This window comes from Corvus brachyrhynchos, unplaced genomic scaffold (genome assembly GCF_000691975.1).
Source record: "Corvus brachyrhynchos isolate BGI_N302 unplaced genomic scaffold, ASM69197v1 scaffold148, whole genome shotgun sequence".
NCBI lineage: Eukaryota > Metazoa > Chordata > Aves > Passeriformes > Corvidae > Corvus > Corvus brachyrhynchos.
In genome coordinates this window covers 1234231-1252180 of record NW_008239785.1, presented here as the reverse complement: position 1 = coordinate 1252180, position 17950 = coordinate 1234231, and the positions used below count along the sequence as shown (strand labels likewise).

General features: G+C 45.0%; 1 protein-coding gene and 1 long non-coding RNA gene across 8 annotated transcripts in view; one reads left to right on the top strand and one right to left on the bottom strand.

Moving 5' to 3' along the window:
- LOC108448877 (T-cell antigen CD7-like) overlaps positions 1-12743 on the bottom strand; it is a 25661-nt gene extending 12918 nt beyond the window's left edge. For 2 of the 5 annotated variants that reach the window (XM_017743242.1, XM_017743244.1), the window contains exons 1-7: positions 12352-12743; positions 11986-12132; positions 6657-6817; positions 5649-5966; positions 3661-3804; positions 2865-2987; positions 1315-1690 (exon numbers count right to left, since the gene is read on the bottom strand). The gene's annotated coding sequence lies outside the window, so the exon portion shown is untranslated. The remainder of the gene's footprint in view (positions 1-1314; positions 1691-2864; positions 2988-3660; positions 3805-5648; positions 5967-6656; positions 6818-11985; positions 12133-12351) is intronic. The other 3 variants (XM_017743247.1, XM_017743245.1, XM_017743243.1) reach the window with 2 other exon arrangements.
- On the top strand, positions 12421-17950 carry LOC108448878. Of its 3 annotated transcripts, none has more exons than XR_001864938.1 (3): positions 12422-12505; positions 13409-13505; positions 14051-17950. It is a non-coding gene; the product is annotated as an uncharacterized LOC108448878 (long non-coding RNA). The 3 variants fall into 3 exon arrangements; XR_001864939.1 differs by having other exon boundaries at positions 12423-12505; positions 13279-13505; XR_001864940.1 differs by lacking the exon at positions 13409-13505 and having other exon boundaries at positions 12421-12505.

Genomic DNA, 17950 nt, shown 5'->3' with positions numbered 1-17950 from the left:
AAGAGTGTTTGAGTGAGACAAAGATCAGTCTGTGACTTGTGTCTCCTGACTGATCTCACTGAGGTGCCCATGTAACCTTTAATCTCAAAATATGCCCAGTTCTCTGGCCCCAACTGCTGTTACAGAGTGAAAATTAAATGTACACATCACTAAACCTGAATACCTCAAGTTAATACAATGTGATCCAAAGAAACCTTCCTCACTTCTTTTACACACCTCTTCTCTGTCAAAAGCTTCCAGCAGTTTTGTTGTGGGAAAAAAAAATGGAAGTGCAATTGTGAGAAAATGCTGCATAAAGAGGAAGAGTCTTTTTCCTCCTTGGTTCATCCACAGTCTGGTCTTTTTACTTTTACTTTTGATTTATTGACTAAACATAACAGTCCTCATGATAAAACAGTTCACAACTGGATCATCAACACCACAGACTCAGTAAATACCTAGAAGCCTTGGAATACCTGGACTGTCATCCCTTCAGGAAGGTTTGATTCCATTCCACCACATTAAAATGGAAAATTTGCATCAAATCAGTTGAGAGCTGAGTAAAAACTGTGAGTTAAAAGTGTGAGTGTGAAGCCCTGAGGGGGAAAAATCCCACCGACCCGTAAGAGCATTGGTCTCCTTTGCCAAACAAAAGGTAAATTTAAGCACAGAGGCCCTTCTATCTTTTTTACAGTAATTATTAAAATTATTTAGATCTTTTACATTAAGAACTTTTCCTTTTAGATTTGACTGTAGCAGAGTTCAAGAGTGAAACATGTCCTACATCCCTTGGGATTTCCTGCTGGAAGTTTCAGCTGCAGGTTTATGGGGAACTAAACCATGGAAAAATGATTCAGCAAACATTCACATTGCTTCAGGAATTTGCTTTTCCGCTTGTGCTACCACTGATTTTCACTCAACAGCCCTGATACTAAATTAGATCCAATGCAAAAGCAGAGGATTTATTCCAATCAAGTGGGAATGGGGAATCATTTCAAGATACCAACTACCCAGTGAGGATTCCTGTAGGGCCGTATTCATCACACACCGTCTAAACTTGCCTAATTTGTCAGGAAGATTGATACCAGAGTTCTGTTCAGCCTGGGGGGAGGCCAAGGCCTCTGTGATCCAATGCCATTCCTGAGGGAGCTGGACACAGCCTCCCACCCACACCTGCACAGGAACAAACACACAGAGATGTCCTCAGCCTGCAGGTAGGGGCAAAATCAAATGTCCGGTGAAAAGACCAAACCGTTCTAGTTCAATGAACCAGCCACCTGTGCAAAAGGCTTTTGTGAATCCAGAGATAACCTGAGAATTAAAAAATACACACACCTAGGTGCATTTCAGAGCAGTTCACACTTTCAGTCACAGAGAGAATTCAGCTGGTTTCAGCCTGTGCTGCTGAGTCAGCCACACACCCTGGGGTGGCTGCTGTCTGCAGCCAAGCACCAGGAGGGGGTGTGGGCTCCTGGTGCTGCTTGTCCTGCTCACAAAGGCCTGGAGCTGGATAAGGGCCTCAATCCTTGGGGAAGGCGTGGATGTGGTGAAGGTGCATTTGTGAAAACAGGACTATTTGTGAATACAAGAGCAGGAGTTCTCATGGAAAATCAGTCTGTTTTTCAGGTGGCTGCTGTACATGACAAGAGTGGAGGGTCCTGCTGGCAGAGTGGTATTTCTCTCTCAGGATCCTGTCTGTCTTGCCTAGAAGCTGCAGAAATGAAGGAAAAATATCTGTGAGGCCACCAAAGAAACTGTAGATTCCAGTTAGAATTATAATCCAAATACCTGTGTTTGGACTTGGAAACCTGGAGTGTGAAGTCCTCCAGGCAACCCCCCTCTCCCATCTGCTACTGGGCCACCTCTTGCTCCACAAGGGGGGCAGCTTCATGGCCATGAACGTGGGTTGAAGGCTCTGCTGAGACCCTGCCCTGGTGCTGTGACCCTTCAGCCTTAGAGGGGCTATAGGAAAGACCTGAGACATCACTGGATGTTGCACCCCAGGGTAGGGCCTCAGGGCAGTCACCAGTGGTAAATTTTTTTACCCCTCACACCCATATATCCATTAATCTTTTGATGTAACAACAACAGGGAGACTGGTTGTGTGTTGTCTTTGCAAGCTTGTGCAACTCCTCCTGAAACAAATTCAGACTTGGAAAATTAATCCTTTGACTCTCAGAAAGAAACAACCAACGTCACTTCCTAGGGGATGGACTAAGTAACAGAGGAGTCTCAGCCTCGGGCACACATGGTGCCAAAAACACTGGAGCCACGTGGACACAGGATCGAGGGGGAAACCGTATGGCAGAGTCACGGGGTGTCTGTAGAAGTCTCCACAGAGCCCATCCCAGCTCTTTCCATGCATATTGGTTTGCAAAACAAACTTCCCCCTTGGATGCATTTAGGGAAGTATTCTTTCTTAAATGAAAGCTGGCTCTCCAGTGGGCAGGGCTGAGAGAGGGAACCACTTTCCTGAGGGCCCTGCCAGCCCATCCCTGGATTTCCATCAGTCTCCTGGCTGGGACACGTCTCTGCCAGGGAAGCTGCACAGCAATGCCGCACTCTGGGACTGCTCCAAGGAACAGGATCCATGGAGGGAAGGCTGAGCCCTGCAGTCAACTTGGCCCTGCCAGCACTTCCCCCTCGTTTCAGGAGGGAGCAGTGAGGAAATTCCTTCTGTGCTTATTTTTCATAACAAAGCCACCAGATGGGCACCATCACAGCAGCCGTGGGAGGGGAGTTCATTCCAGCTGCTGGCCCAGTGAAGATCCTTAAGAACTGCATGAACAACACACTGGAGAGGAGATCCAGGAGGAAAACCCTTTATGCTTTTTCCACTGCCAGGTGTGGCACCCACAGGGAACACACAATTTGCCAGACTGTACCTTGGCCGCGCCGGTGCCAAAAGTAGCAACACATGGTGCACATTCCTGTGAGAAACGCAAGGAAGGCAACTGTGAACAAGATGCCAAAGTTGTTCATTTGGCTGGTGGGACATTCAGGATTACCTGCAGAGAAGAAGAAAAGAGAGAATCCAAGTGAAGCAAGCAGGAGTGCCAAGCCGTGAGCTGCCTCATAAGCACCACACAAAGGAACTTTGTGCTGTGCAATGCACCCAACAACAGCTGATACAGAGAGAAGGACCTGGTGAAGGACACAACAGTGAGCCTCTGGCTTGGGATATCTTCAAGAAGGTACCTGCCACAATGCTGACTTTATCAACATTCAAAGCCAATTCTTGACACCCCACCACAACAGATACCTTTTAGCATCAATCTCATCTCAAATAACGAACAACAAGGTGCATGAGACCCATTCTTGATGAAGGGTTCAAGGGCCAATGAGGAAATCCCCTTTGACTGGTTTTTAAAGATCTGTTTGTCCATGACCTGGGGAAGACAACAGGGATTTCTACCATGAAAGAAATTTGAACATAAAAATGCCTGTATGTGACAAATGCCCTCTTAGTCTGAAGGCAAAGTCTCATTTGTCACTTACTGGTAAGGGGAATTCTTGGGAATTTGTTGCACACCCATCATGTACCCCCTTCCCTCAGCATCCCTGTGTTCAGAACATCTGCCACCCATGTAAAACTCTGTTCACGTGCAGCTCTCTGGACAAACCCCTCTCAAAGCAAAAGGCAAACCAACACGTGAAGAGATTGATCTAGAATTCCCTCACCAGGGATGTCATCTGTTGGGTTTCTGGTTTCTGCAGGTTTCATTTCAGGGTAGCACTTCAGGGCAGGGTTGTGTTTCCAGACATCTGTCTCTGCTTCACAGCAAATTTTATTCTCCTCAGTACTGATGTTACCTCTTCCATTTTCTGAGAAAGATGAAAGGTAAAAGAAGTTTTGATTATAAATATGGATCATGTAGATCTCCAATGAAAGGTTTAAAATGTTGAAGAATTCAATAGATTTAAAAAGTGAATCATGTAGCACAAAAGTTGAAGATTGCTAGGATTGCTACAAATTGGAGATGTTTCATTCCCCAACAATTCACATCAACCATTGTCATTAGATTTTCTTCTCACTAAAGTTGATGAATTGTTCTGGGAATCAAGAATGGAAATATTTGAAGATGGTAAGAAACTTTTCACATTTAATTAAGAATAATAATAAAAAAAAATCTGTAAAAATCTTATCATCACCTTTATGCAATAAAAATATATTCAAAACATAACTATTACAAAATTTTGCAGCTTCCTTTTATCCACAGGAACCAAAGAAGAGGAACAAACAAGTCCAGTAGCTGAGTAAATCTCTAAGACCCTGGAGTGCATCTCCTACCAACCCTGCATCCCACTGGGCCATAATATAACTTATTCTTCTTCTAAGATAATCTGGAAAACTCCTTCCTATCTTCACCTACACATCCACCCCTTCCCCTCTCAAGGGATACAGGCATCCCTGTCAGCAGCAATTTCCAGATTTCACTGTGGATGTTTTAGTGTCACCCAAGTTTTACACAGTAGTGACAGCATGTAGATATTTTACAGTGGTGAGCATAAATACAGGAGAGGAATTGATTCTGGTGGCCAGAAATTAAATACACGAGGAATTCTTAGGCTGAACAAAGGCATACAAAGGCTGAGAATTAAAATTAGAAAGGATGCTCTAAGTCCAACAGCAGAGGTGACAAAAGCTGCTCTCAGAGAACCAACTACAGCCAGAAATGTCACTGACTTGGATGGAGCTCAACTAAGTTACACCTCTGCAAGTTTTGCCTCCTGGAGCCATTTGCTCCATGCACTGACAGGTGTTTGAACCTCTGATTTTGGCAGTTTTGTGGGGAAGCTGGAAAGATGCTCCTGGGTGTTTATTGAATTGGACAGAAGAGCAGCACAGAGCAGCTCTTGAGGCTGGACCTGGGTCTGGCTGTGTTCTGGCAGAAGTGGGATTCATACACTGCAAACTGGCACAGAATTTCACCTTGGGAATTGCTGTTGCAAAAAAACAAGAACAACAAAAGTACCTTTATAAATCATAGAGTAACGTGCTTATCTGTATCTCTCTCAGTGTAGTTGTACGCAGTGTGTGACCTGAGAGAACTGAGCTGACTTTTGTGAATTACTTTATGACTTCTTTTCACAGAAGTTAGCTCACTTGATGCCATGATGATTTTTTGCCTTTTCTTTTATATCCCTTTTATACCTTTCTACAACTTCTGTATTCTTAGTCCTTTTTGCCTACATTCTTGGACTTGTTTGTCAAGCTAGGAGACAAAACTCCTTAGAGGCTTTGTAGTTAGGGATGAGTGGGCCCAGACCCCAAGGTCCTCTCCAGAACACATTCTGTAAACTGAGATAGAACCATCCAGGGGAAGGCTCCTTGGGGAGGGGGGCTCATTCCAGCCTCTCATTGGGGAATCTTTGATAGATCTGCTAATTAGTAAAACCTATAATGTTATACCTGATCTTTTGGGGGTGGGCATTGCGGGGTGCATGGAGGTGCATTCGACCTGGGCATAGTACACCTAGGGATCTTTAAAATAAATACCAAGGTAAAATCCTTTTTTCTTCCTAACCCTGTTTGACTCTTGATTTTAAGACCAGGAAAAGGCATCAACTCATAAAACTCACTGTCAGCTCAAATACAGAAGAGTTCAGTTTCCTACCCACAAAGATGTTTTCCATCAGTTAATAACCAGGCTCCCAGCAAAGCATACCTTTAGAATTCAAGATCCCACATGAGTGTCCTGCTCCCCCAGATTTTTCCCAGACGATGCCAAAAATTCCTTCAGGAAAAGACTTTGCTTGCTTAAAGCACGCAAGGATGTGTGTTTCGGTGGTCACTATCTCAATGACTCCATTTGAAAATGACATGGTTTGTGTTTCAGCGATTTTTTCAAAGTTTTCAAAACTGATTGCCCTAGCTTGGCATATGCTGCTCTCACAGTCCTTACAGTGGTAGACTGTCACAATTGTGTTGCCAGAGGAAGAGTCCTTTGTTCCCTTGGCAGGATCATCACTGGACATGGCAATATCTAAATCAGAAAAAACAAAGAAAGAAACATTTTCTACCAGTTTTCTCCCCAGAGGCTTAATGTCAGAGAACAGGATGAGTTTTGGTGGAAAAGCCCAGTCCCGGCTTAGGAGACACTGTCTGCCAATGCATACATTTTATACAGTATTGGGGCCGGTGCCCAGATAATTTCTGGGGGAGCAATACCATAGAATTCCCCCATAGCTTCCACTGCTTTTTTTAAGTGGGAAGCTGGCAGCTTGGGAAGTGAGTTGAAAGACATTCTTCTTGCTGAGCTCATCTATTCTTGTTCTCTTTCCTTCCCAAGCTCCTTGGCACAATCCCCCTAGGTGTCCCTCCAACACACTGCCAGATCCCAAGACCACTGAAGTTCAGAGCTGAGCTGCCAGACTGCCCACTCTGGGTGCAGTGTCCCAGGTTTCCTCTCAGACTCTCCTGGGAAAGGGTCAGTCCTGTGGGAGAGGACTCGCCTCATCTGATATCAGACAGACCCAAACAAACACCCCTCCCAAAAGAGGTGACTGTGACAGGCCAAACACATCAGCCTTCAGCTCCTTAATTTCTCTTCTCACCTCAGAGGTTTTGTGGTCTTGGTTTTAACTGGGCACAGCTGAGCTTTCTCCTAACAGTTCAGAGGTTTTGAGCTACTGCTGTGCAGGGAAAAGCACCGAGGTCAAACACAGAGACTCACTTGGACGGGGAGCAGCAAGAGCCAGGAGCAGGAAACCCAAGTGCAGGATGTGGGGAGAGTCCATGGGGATGCCTAGGGGCTCAGCTCCAGCGGGGCTGCAGCTCTCCCAGATCCTCCCAGTGCCAGGGCAGGCTCAGCAGGCTCCTCCCTCAGTCTTCTCCCTGTTGGGACATTAAAGGCACTTCTTAGCACCCTCTGTCTCTGTTCTCTTTGTCCAGACAAAAAGAAAGCAGCTCCCAGGCCAAGTGCCAGACAGCTGCTTCCAGCCCAGGCCACCACGATGGGAGCAAGGCAGAGGAACCCTCACACTGCTCAGCTGCTACTGCACTCTGCAAGGGCCAAGCTCACACCCCTTTCCACCTCTGGCTCAACCACAGCAGTAGGAGACACAAGGTCTTTCTGCAGGGAGAGGGGAAATCCCTCCTGAGCCTGTTGGGCGGGTGCCCAGATCCTCTGGGCTCCTCAAGGCAATGGCCCTGCACATACCCCTCAGTAAGAGCAGCAAATAACAGCTTGAATTGTTGTCACTTCCAAAACACACCAAAAAATTAACTGAGGAAGATAAATTATGCTGACTGAATGTTTCACTTGGCCTAAGATGAAATATTTATTGTCAAATCAAATTATATTTTTAATTTAGGAGATCTGATGGGAACCAGCTGTTCAAGTCAAATGAACAAACAAACAATAACTTGATATTTCTTTTCAAAACATCCTCGGATTTTGTCAGAAGTTCATCGTCAACCATTTAAATAAAACTGCCACGACTTTGTGATGTATGTTTTAGTAAAATACTTGCCAAATAAGAAAAAACTATAGAAAATTCATCTAACTTTCCTCACCAGACTAGCTCTGGAAAATGCAAACTGCTTTGTTCTTGGGAGCTTTTCATCAAAAGCTTTCACTAAAACTACTTTTTTGCTGTCACTACCTGAGAGGCACCTTGAGGAGATTTCCAAATTAATTGTGCACTAATTCCTAGTTATACCTTCAGCAGAAGTTAATAAATGCTTATCTGTCATGGTCTGTGCTTGTGGTGGCTGGTGAACATACATTACAAGGGACAGAGAGACAGTAAGACAAGTCCCTAGTACCCCAAGAACCACTTCATGTTAGGGTGACCAGAAAGGCTTCTCCCAGGATGCTTGTTCTGTTCTGTTAGTCTATCCCAGTTTGGATTCCCTGGTTGGCTGTCAGCCTCTACCCCTCATCACCCCCCCAGAGCTCCCCATTGGTTCCCCATTCCCTGGTCCTGCCTTTTCCCTACCCCGGATAAAACTGTGAGCTTCGGGATCACGTTCATGTTTGCCCCTGTAACCTTCAGCAGTGTAGCAGCAATAAATGCTCCTGCCAGAACCCACGCAAATGCCCCTCTTGACCCTTTGCTACTGACTATAATACTGAACCCACCTGTGTTTCTGTGGGTGCACGTGGGACCTCATGGAGCAAAGCAGGAAGAGTGTTAGTGCTGATCTAGATCTGTTGAGAGTTCCACCCCATTTCCCAGAAATAAGTCATCTAGGAGAAACACAACCTGCAGGACACACCCTCTCTGGCTGCCTACAAGTACAGAGCCAGTTCTTGAGACCAGCTGCAAAATTTCCCATGGAATAAAACCTGGGACACGTCAGGCTCTCGTCACCCCTATGCAAGATGCAAATCCAGGGAATGCTGGACAGAGCCGGGCTCCTGGCACTGCTACACACGCACCCTCCGAGGAGTGATCCATCCTCTTCCACCACCACGTGAGGGAACTGTTTGTGCACAGAGCTCCTGCTCACCTGGACAGTCCTGCAAGGATTTCCTCTGGCCCCACCAAGTATTAACAACAATCTCTTCTCATCCTCTTTCTGTACATGGAAAAGTTGGTCCTTTTGATTTTTTTTTCGGATCATTCATATTTCACACATTACTTTATCCCATTTCCTGATTTGCAAAGCACAGTTAACAATTCCCATCTGTCCTATCCTGCAGATGACCAGAATTCCAAGGGACTGACATCAGTTTTGGAACCACAGAACCGTAAGTTTGGAAAAGACGCTCAAGACCATCGAGTCCAGCTGTTAACACAGCACTGCCAAACTCACCACTAAGTCATGTCCCTAAGTGCCACTTCCTCTTGTCTTTTAAACCTTCCAGGGGATTTCTACCCCAGAGCATGTTTGCTGCACAGAACAGCTGCAGCACATCTGGCAGGGTTATCTGACCAGAGGTTAAGATTTGGGTTTTGCCTAGTAGTTTTCAGCCTGAGGTCTGTATCTTCTATCCTCATTCATTTAGTCTTCCCTCTTGTGGTCTTCCTGCCCCTCTCCTCATTCTGCTCAAAGGACATCTCCCTTCCTCTTCTCTCTGGTGACATTCTCTGCTTCTCCCCTTCTTCTCTTCAGTTTCAAAAACCAGAACACCATCCACCAAATCTCTCTTCCCTCCCACTGATTTGTCCTAAAATCTGGAGACTCTCCAGCTATCTTGGCCACTTCCCTGCCATCAGTTTTAAATTTACTTCAATAAAGCACTCAGATCTAAGGGGAAACACATTCTTTGGACAGAAAATATTTTTCATCCAGTTTTTTCACCTGCTTCCCTTTCTTTTCAAAGTAAGACAAAACTTCACTTTTCAGAGCTACTGGAGCTGTCTGCAGAGCTGTAACAGAGCAAAGGCAGACCCTAAAAGCAGATCAGCTGCAAGAAGTAGGAGAATAAGGGAACAAACAGGAGGAGCTGGAGTTCCTTCAGCAAACACCAGCCACTCACACCCAGCTTTCCCCCAGGGCAGACCTGACCCACAAACCAGCCCACCTGAGATCACTGGCAGGAGAAAGAGGATTTGACAGGAAAACTGTAGAGCCTTAACAAGGTCCTTTGGTTTTGTTTGCAAAAGGATCTATTTGAGGAAACATCACTACCTGAAACTTTCAGCCTCTTCCCATGGCATTGTAACAAACACAAGACAGTAAATAATTCCAGTGTTTGCCAAGACAAGAAGAAAATTCAATCTCCAAAGCAATGGCATCACTTCCAGCAGCTCCAAGTGAAAAGCTAATGACCTGCAATACCCTGATACATGTTTTGTTCTACAAGTTAAGCCAGCTCACTGCCTTTCCAATGGGTATCCTTAGGCTTTCTGCCTCTGACACAGCTTCAGTGAGCACTCTCAAAGGGACCAGAGCAGAGTTCCCCCAACACCCCCACAGGAGCCAGGAGAGCAGAGCTGCTGTCCCAGGGTTCAGATGTCCTTCTTTCTCCAACCAACCATTAAGCACAGTCACGGACACACAAAATCCAGCACTCTTCTCCAGCTGTAAACACTGAATTTCCCCACCCCTTTTCCCTCTTCCAGCCTCACACCCTGGGATCTATAGCTTTAGGAGTGTTATAAACATATATTATAATATTGGCTTCTCGCAAAGTATAAAGGTAGATACATTTCTAACATTAGTTAGAAATGTTTTTTGCTGTGTGGATGTAGCTTTCTCTCTTTTTAGCACGAATGTTAGCAAGTGTGAGCAAGTAAGAGAACCTCCAAGCGAGCAGAGGATGAGGCCCAAGAAGCTGCTGATCAACACTTTGTCCAGGGAACAAAAGGGCCCAAAGGCTGCTCTGCCCGGAGAACGGGCGGCCAGGAGAGCCCAGAGCCGCTGTCACCGCTCTGCCCGGGGGGCAAAGAGGCCAAAGCTGCAATCAGCCCTGACTGACTGGAGAATTGAGAGATCCACTCTACCATCGACTCTTACCTAGGGGGCCCAACCCCAAGAATCAAAAGAAATAAAACCGCAAGGCAGAAGAACACGCATGCTCTAAAAAGGTGGAACCAAGGAGTGGCCATGCAGAACAGCTCCGGGAAAAGTTTGAATATGCCTAAAGAACAGACAGTAAAAATGGTATAAAAAGGACTCACCTTGAGCATCAAGGGTGCTCCTGGCAGAGCGCCAAGGCACCCGGCTGGTACCTCTTTGCTTTATTTAATGTGTCTCTTTATATTAAACCCTTTAAATTCTCACAAGAAAGTGAACCTCGTTTTTCACAGGAGCATTTTAGTCTGTGGGTTTTATGGTCAGAACCAGCTTGGTGGAACAAAACACCACAATCTCTAAAAGATTCACCTGGTACCCTGAGGGTCCCACCAAGAAGACATAAGTTGCAGTCAGTTTGGAGAAAATACTACTACTGAAGGAAGTACAACAGCAACAGAATAAAACCCAAGGAACTTCAAAAGATCCTACAGATTTTTTTTTCTGCTGTAAGTTCTTTCCCAGAAAAGAAGAGTTTATGTAAGAGATCATTTTGGTATTCACTTTCATTATACTTTGCCCTCACTGGTCTGCTGTATGCCACTCTCAACAAGCCTTTGCAATAAAAACAAATAAAACAGAATCATGGAAAGGGACAAAGAGCCTCTTTCCTAAGTGAGCATACGAGTGCAGTTTGCATCCACAGCTCCAACTAGCCCCTGCAGAGAGAGCAACCAGCAGGACATTGTGGTTGAGCTGAGAAATCTCTGCAAAAAATCCCAAGTGTAAAGCACACTTTGGCTTCCCACCACCTGCTCTGAAATAAATTTTCCACAGCAACCAATAGAAAACATTGCTAACATTTTCATTTCTCTGGCAGTACATTAAGTAGAATGAAGTTTTTCACTGGTTTAACTTCTCTGTTTTAAAACCACTGTCCTTAAATACTAATGCTTTATGTTTGGATTCTGTTTTGTTTCATTCTGAACCCAAGGTTCCACCAGGTTGGATTGTTCATGAGTCAGGTTGCACCTGGGGAAATGCACAGTCAGCTCCAGCTTGGGTGGCAGCTTCTCCTCGGAAAGGAGGAAAGCTGCAAGGATTTCTCCTGCAACCCTTCTGACAAATTCTCCCTTATTTGCAAACATGACAGGATGGCACTTGCAGAAAAGAACATATTAGCAAGACATGCTAAGGAGCTATGAGGGGGAAAAAAAAGGTTAATGGATATGGGAAAAATTAGTCAGGAATTACATAAACAGGAAAATGCTGTTAATCCATTTATTCTATTATTTCTGTGGTCACTCACACTTGAGGAAGCTGTTGTGTTTCTGCATTCACACAGTGTCAGTTCACACAGAGCTCTCTGGAGGTTGCCAGGCTGGGCTACAGATGTGGTATAACTTAGTTACAAAGCACCAGTAACGCACGTTCCTCCTTACGGAGAACGCGTGCAGCACAATAATCATTTCCCTCCTGCCACAGACGTTTCAGTGCCTGCTTCTCAAAGTCTACTTAAAAACTAGAAAGCAAGAATTTATAAGAGAACAGACTGACTGGAAGACAGGACCCTCTAAAGAAGAAGGCAGTGTGAGTACCTCAAAAGCTGTTTGTGTCCAAGGAAGCCTTCATGCCTCTTTCCTTCCCTTCTCCAAGTGTCTGCACAGCCTTTCCAAATCCCAATTTATTCAGCTCCTCTTTTATCCACCTCCTCTTCCAGACAAAAAGGCAGAAGCCACTGGGATCTCAGAGAAAAAGACAATTTACTTGGCTCCTCCCATCCTTAAAGCACCCACATACCACACACAACTGGATTTTCACTTTCACTTCTGGAGCATAAGTCACCAGTGCCACAGAACAATGCAAACAAGGCAAGTTCCTGCTGCTGTGTGGTAACTGCAGGATCTGCAGTTGGAAAACATGGAAAAACCAATCACACTCCCAAAAACTTCCCGGCAACTTACTCAGAAGTACCTGGGCAGTCACCCTGTCCCTCGAGGTACTCCAGCAGCCATGTGAACCGACGGGATTTGAGATCTGCTCCGCAGTCTGGCACTGCCTGACCCTGCAAGGGCTCCCAGGCTCTGTAAGATCAGGTCCTGTCAGCACAGGGTACAGGTAAGATCTGCTGCTTTCTTCTCCCTGTTTTGGGTGGGGTGTTTTGGGGTGGCAAGGAGGCAGATCAAACTGTCCAAGTAGATTTTAACTCTCAGCAAATGCAGCACGAAGTTACAACAACCCTCTCCTTTCCCCTCTTCCTACAATCCCAGATCTCTCCACAGAGCCATAAGATCTTTGCCTCCCCTTGGCCACTGCCTTTGACACACAGAACAACCTTTGTTTTTTCTTTACCACCCTGTGCAAGCTGTCCCCCAGCCAGTCACAAGCAGCAGTCCCAGCCCTGGGCTGCCATAGACTGGAGATGGATCTGAGAGCAGCAATGCTTCCCCCCAGGCCACAGGTCACCCTTTCACCAAGCTGGTGTTTTATTGCATTTGACCCCATTTTTTATCACATGATCCACAGCCCAGAAAGTCCAAAGAAGGAGTTCTTGCTTGCAAATTTTGCTCCAAGAGGAAATGAGTGTTCTCGGAAGGATTAACATGCTTGGTTTATGCTGATCACAGCAGCACCTGTGCCCTTGTAGTGAAAGACATGGAGGCTGAGCCTTAGGGAAACACAGGGGTTTATTTATCAGACGTCATACAGCACTGATCAGCGTTCTGTTTAATCACTGTGCTGCACACCCGCTCTGCCCCTCCAGTGAATGAGCGGCTCGCTTTGCTCTCACAGTCCCAGCTCAGGGCAGCAGCTTCTGTGTTAGAAAAATGCTCCAAAACTGGGACATTTGTCTGCCATTACTCTCTGTCTACCAAACTCTCATGTTTCAGGCTTAGGACACTAAATTGGAGACATGTCCAAAGAAAATAAACCCAAACCACCACAACAACAAACACAGCCAAAACCAAACAAGCCAACAACAAAACCCCTTGTTTCCCTTACCTTGAGCCCTTCCCACAGGCTGTGTCTGCCCTGGCCTGGAAGGATCACCTCCAGAACCCAAATAAGGTTTCTACATCTCTAGAGAAGTTGAATATTGACAACACTAAATCATGAGGTGGGTAATAATTTCCAGGAACAAAGCACATGTTGATGTAGCCACTCTTGCAGTAGGCTCTGGGTCTGCAGTTTTTTCCCCTACAGCCACCCACCCTGGCTCTCAGCACAGTCTGGCAGTGACTTCACAACGGGGTTATGCTCCAAACAAATGCATGTGTCAGTCACGACCAGTCCTGAATGCCACCTCCCACCAAATTCACACCCTAAAACAACCCCTGGCAGCTGAGTCTCACTGGCTACCACAGGCTGGGCTGAGCTGCTCAGCCAGGACTGGCTTAACCTGTAACACATGATATGGATTAGCACAAGAAAACAAGCTGCAGCTATGTGATGTAGCAGCAAAAACACACATTGGGGAGTTTTGGGGCTCCTGGAAGATTGCTTGGTTTGAGGAATCGCTTACAGGACTGAACCCTTCACTCAAATCCAGCCAACCTAAATAGCAGCTGTTCTACTGCAAGCTGGAAGCACTAAAAATACCAATATTCTGGAAATATGACTCAAAATTTTAACTTCTCTTTTGTCTTGATTCATTTATCACAGGAAGGGTTAGTCTCCAAGAAGAGGATTTGGTAATACCAAACCACACAAGAGTTGTTTCAGATTCACCTCTTCTTCAGAGACACAGCACTGAATTCCCCTGGCCCTGTCTTGATGTGATTTTTCCATTTTCAGTGCTCCCACTGAGTGTGCCAAATTCCCCAAATGCCTGCTTTCTGCAAGCATAGAGCAGAAGTTCAGGGTTCTGCCTAACCTAGAATTACCAGGAACAGGCAAAGAACTTCAGTACCCAAAACCTACTTGGAGAAGTTTTAGTTTGTACAGAATTTGCACTGCATCATTTGACTATCTGTGTGATAAATAGAAAAAATTATTAGTAATTTAAGTCTTCAGTAAGGATTTTCTCCTTCTCCTTAATTAAATTGTATTTGCATTGCAATAATCCCAGAAATTCTACTCCTGAACGAGGCTTCGCTTCAACTTCCGAGAGAGAACCTCCAGCATGAACTTTCTCCTACGGCCGAGGAATCTTATACTTCAATCCACCCTGACAGCACAAAATCCCTTCTAATTGAATCCAGAATTATCAGCCCAGAATATCCATGTTAACTTTAACCAGAATTTTACCCAGAAACTCAACGTGATAAATGAACCAGAAGTTATGAGGTGAAAGTCAAATACTATCAACACAGGAGAAACTCGGTTTTTCTTAGCTATACACATGATTACAAGAAGTGTTTTAGGCTTCTATTCCTTTGTGTTTCAAGCCACTGTAGTATCTTACATAACTTATTTCATGGTCTGGGAAATTGAAAGTAATAAGGCAGCACAGGGACCTATCCCAAGTCTCAGCATTAACAGTCTTTGTCCCATCAGACTGTTGGTTTCTGTGTGTTTTGTCACTGGTTTTGGTTTCCAAATCTCACTTATCTACAAAACCTCCACTTTCATATTTGTGAGGAATTCCCCTACTACTGTGGTACATTAAGAAAACAAATAGAGCATGCAATAATTTATGACTGGAACATAAAAAGAGTAAGCCCAAGGGTTTTTGACAATCATTGTATGGTCATAAAATGTTCTTTAATGCCAAGTCATCCACCACAGCCAGGTGCCACAGAAAAAGAAAAGCTGTTTCCTGGCAAAGTTACCCTAAAAATTTGAGCATTCAGCTTTGCTCAGAAGAGTGAGAAGAGAGGCTACTGTGAAAAACCAATTAAATTTTGGCGCCGGTGAATTACTGCAAAAGGAATCAACAGCTATGTGAGATGTTGCAGGCAGAAGAAGCTTTTGTAAGGTCGTCTAAAACCACGTTGTGAATGTTGGACAGCTATGAATTTTAGTTAATCTACTGAGTCCTGAAAGCCTTTATTAAAAGGCCAGAACTCCTCCCTGCCAATACCGGAGTTTGGAAAATTACTGTATGGAATGCACCCAACCATTCTCTTGCTAAAAATACATATTGGCAGCTCCAGTGTCTGTGGCAATGCTCCAAAGCCTCTGCAAAAGCTCAACATGTCTTCCTTTAAAAGGCAGACCATTTCCTGGAACACTCTCTTCTAAGAGTGCCAAAACAGAATTATATCTGCTGTTGTGAGCCTTTGACCTCGAAAGGCTTTGATGTCTTTTCAGGAGAAACAGCACCCTTTTCGAAGCATTTGTGCACCCTCTGTGCATGTCCAAGGGAGCTGGTTTTGAATGCTATAGCACAGTTGGTACCCAACAGCATCCCAGAGATCGGAATACACAGGAGCAGAGACCCAAAACCTCTCTGGTTTTGCAGAGACACAACCTGAGATCAGCTGAGTTGGTCAGAGCAGGTGCTAATAATGCCAAGGTTTTGGGGTTGATCCCATACAGGCCGTTCACTTAAGAGTTGGACTTGATGATCCTTCTGGGTCCCTTCCAACTCAGAATATTTTGTGATTCTGTGAACCAACAACATTTTGGACAATGCCGTTCCATCGCAGTCTAAAACAGGATGCAAATCCTTTTGTAAAAGGAAACTCAACTTATCAGAACAAGTTGTTTACTTAGAGCGCTATACCAAAGCTAGCCATTACCACTGTACCTTTAATAAAAGAAAAAAGGATCATAAAAGAGAAAACTGTGAATTAAATCCAAGATAGGACCCTTTGATTTTCTTTGATTACTCCCCAAAAAGCCACCATGGTGACCTTAACAAAGCTTTGTTTCTCCGTTGCTAAAGAGGACATAAGGAAATTTCATTTTTCCTGAAATACCAGGTGTCTGAGACCATGAGACAAAGCACACAAGTTATGTAGGGCTTGGTTTCCAAATCTCATCTGCAGAACCTCCACCTTCAAGTTTGCAAGGGACTCCCTGAGCATAGTTTCTCCTTCCCACCCAACATAAAGATGACATGAAGCTATTTATCCAAGCAAATTCTAGTTGTTCTCTTTCATACCAAAGTCTGACTCATGCCTAGGGCACAGTTTTATTAATTTTTCCATCTCCATTTCATGTAACTGGTGCTCTCTGAGGACTCACACCATTTCTTCCAACACTGACTTTAAGTCTCCTAGAGGTGTTTTTCTTCCATGAGGCACAGCCAAATGCTGGCAGGCTCCAGGCCAGTCCCTCAGAATACTCATTTATCAATGCACCACAGATATTCCTCATCACTGCTAACATTTTGCAGTTGAAGCCCTGTCAGTTGTGCAACACAGAAAAGATCTCTTTCAGAGAGAAACATGACTTCAGGCAGTACAATCCTGGCAACTCACAGCTTCATTATTCCCCAACACTGCTTATCCAGCAGGCACTGTACAAACTAAATTGGGGGACAAATGAAGCCTTTCACGTTTTCATTCCCCTTTAGAAACAGACATAGAAATACAGCACTCTTTACTGGGATTTTTCCTTCTGTTAACATGGCAGTAAATTCATTATCCAAATGTGAAGGTGCAAGCAGGAAGGGAGTTTTGTCTTAAGGGAACTGAATTGAGGAAGTGTGGACAATCAGCTCAGTGTCTGACCACCACAGCAGAGAACCCACAATCAACTCTTCAAGACAGAGATATCAGGATTATGCCAAAAGTAGCTCAGTGCTACCTGCTGTTATCGTGGAATCCTGGAGTCATTTCAGTTGGAAAAGATCTCCTGGATCATCGACTCCAACCTGTGCCAAATCCCCACCTTGTCACCCAGCCCAGATCACTGAATTCCTTGGACACCTCCAGGGATGGGACTCCATCACCTGACAATCCTTTCAGTGATGAAGTTCTTCCAGATATCCAAACTAAACATCTCCTGGGACAGCATGAGGCCATTTCCTCTTGTCCTGTCAAAGTGAAATAAAACAACAGAAAGTATTAGCAAGGAAACACAGATCAGATCAACTAAACCCATGACACAGCCACATCCCATTAGCTCAGACTCCAATAATATAAACTAGATCTGGAAAATACGCAAACATGGGCAATGGGGGAAATATGGGCTTCAGGAGCAAGGGCACAGGAGATAAAAAGATGTGCAAGAGATGGCCATGAAGATGTAAATGAGCCTGAGAAAGAAGACATGTCACCTCCCCTGTCCTTGCAGGACAAGAAAATGGAGTTCACAAAAGCCATCATTGTGCTCTATGCTAAAACAGTCAAGAGAAGGGCCCTTTGCTGCAGGACAAGGAGCCAGCCCAGAAACTCTCGGTACATTTGGGATTAGAGAGATCCATGGGAGGAAGGTGCAGCAACCAGAGCTCTTCAACACTTGGATGTGATGTGAACTCCAACTCAGGGAGTCTCCAGCACCTGCCTGCTCAGCAAGTGCATCCCAAGGGAGCACCAGCTGCTTGCAGGTTGCTGGTCATCCTTAGAGATGGGATGTTGGGATCCAGCCCAAGCCAGCAGAGCTGGTTTGCCCTCCACAAGTGTCAGGCCAAGATGTTCTTTGCCTCTGAAATAAACACAAGTAAAGTGGTCT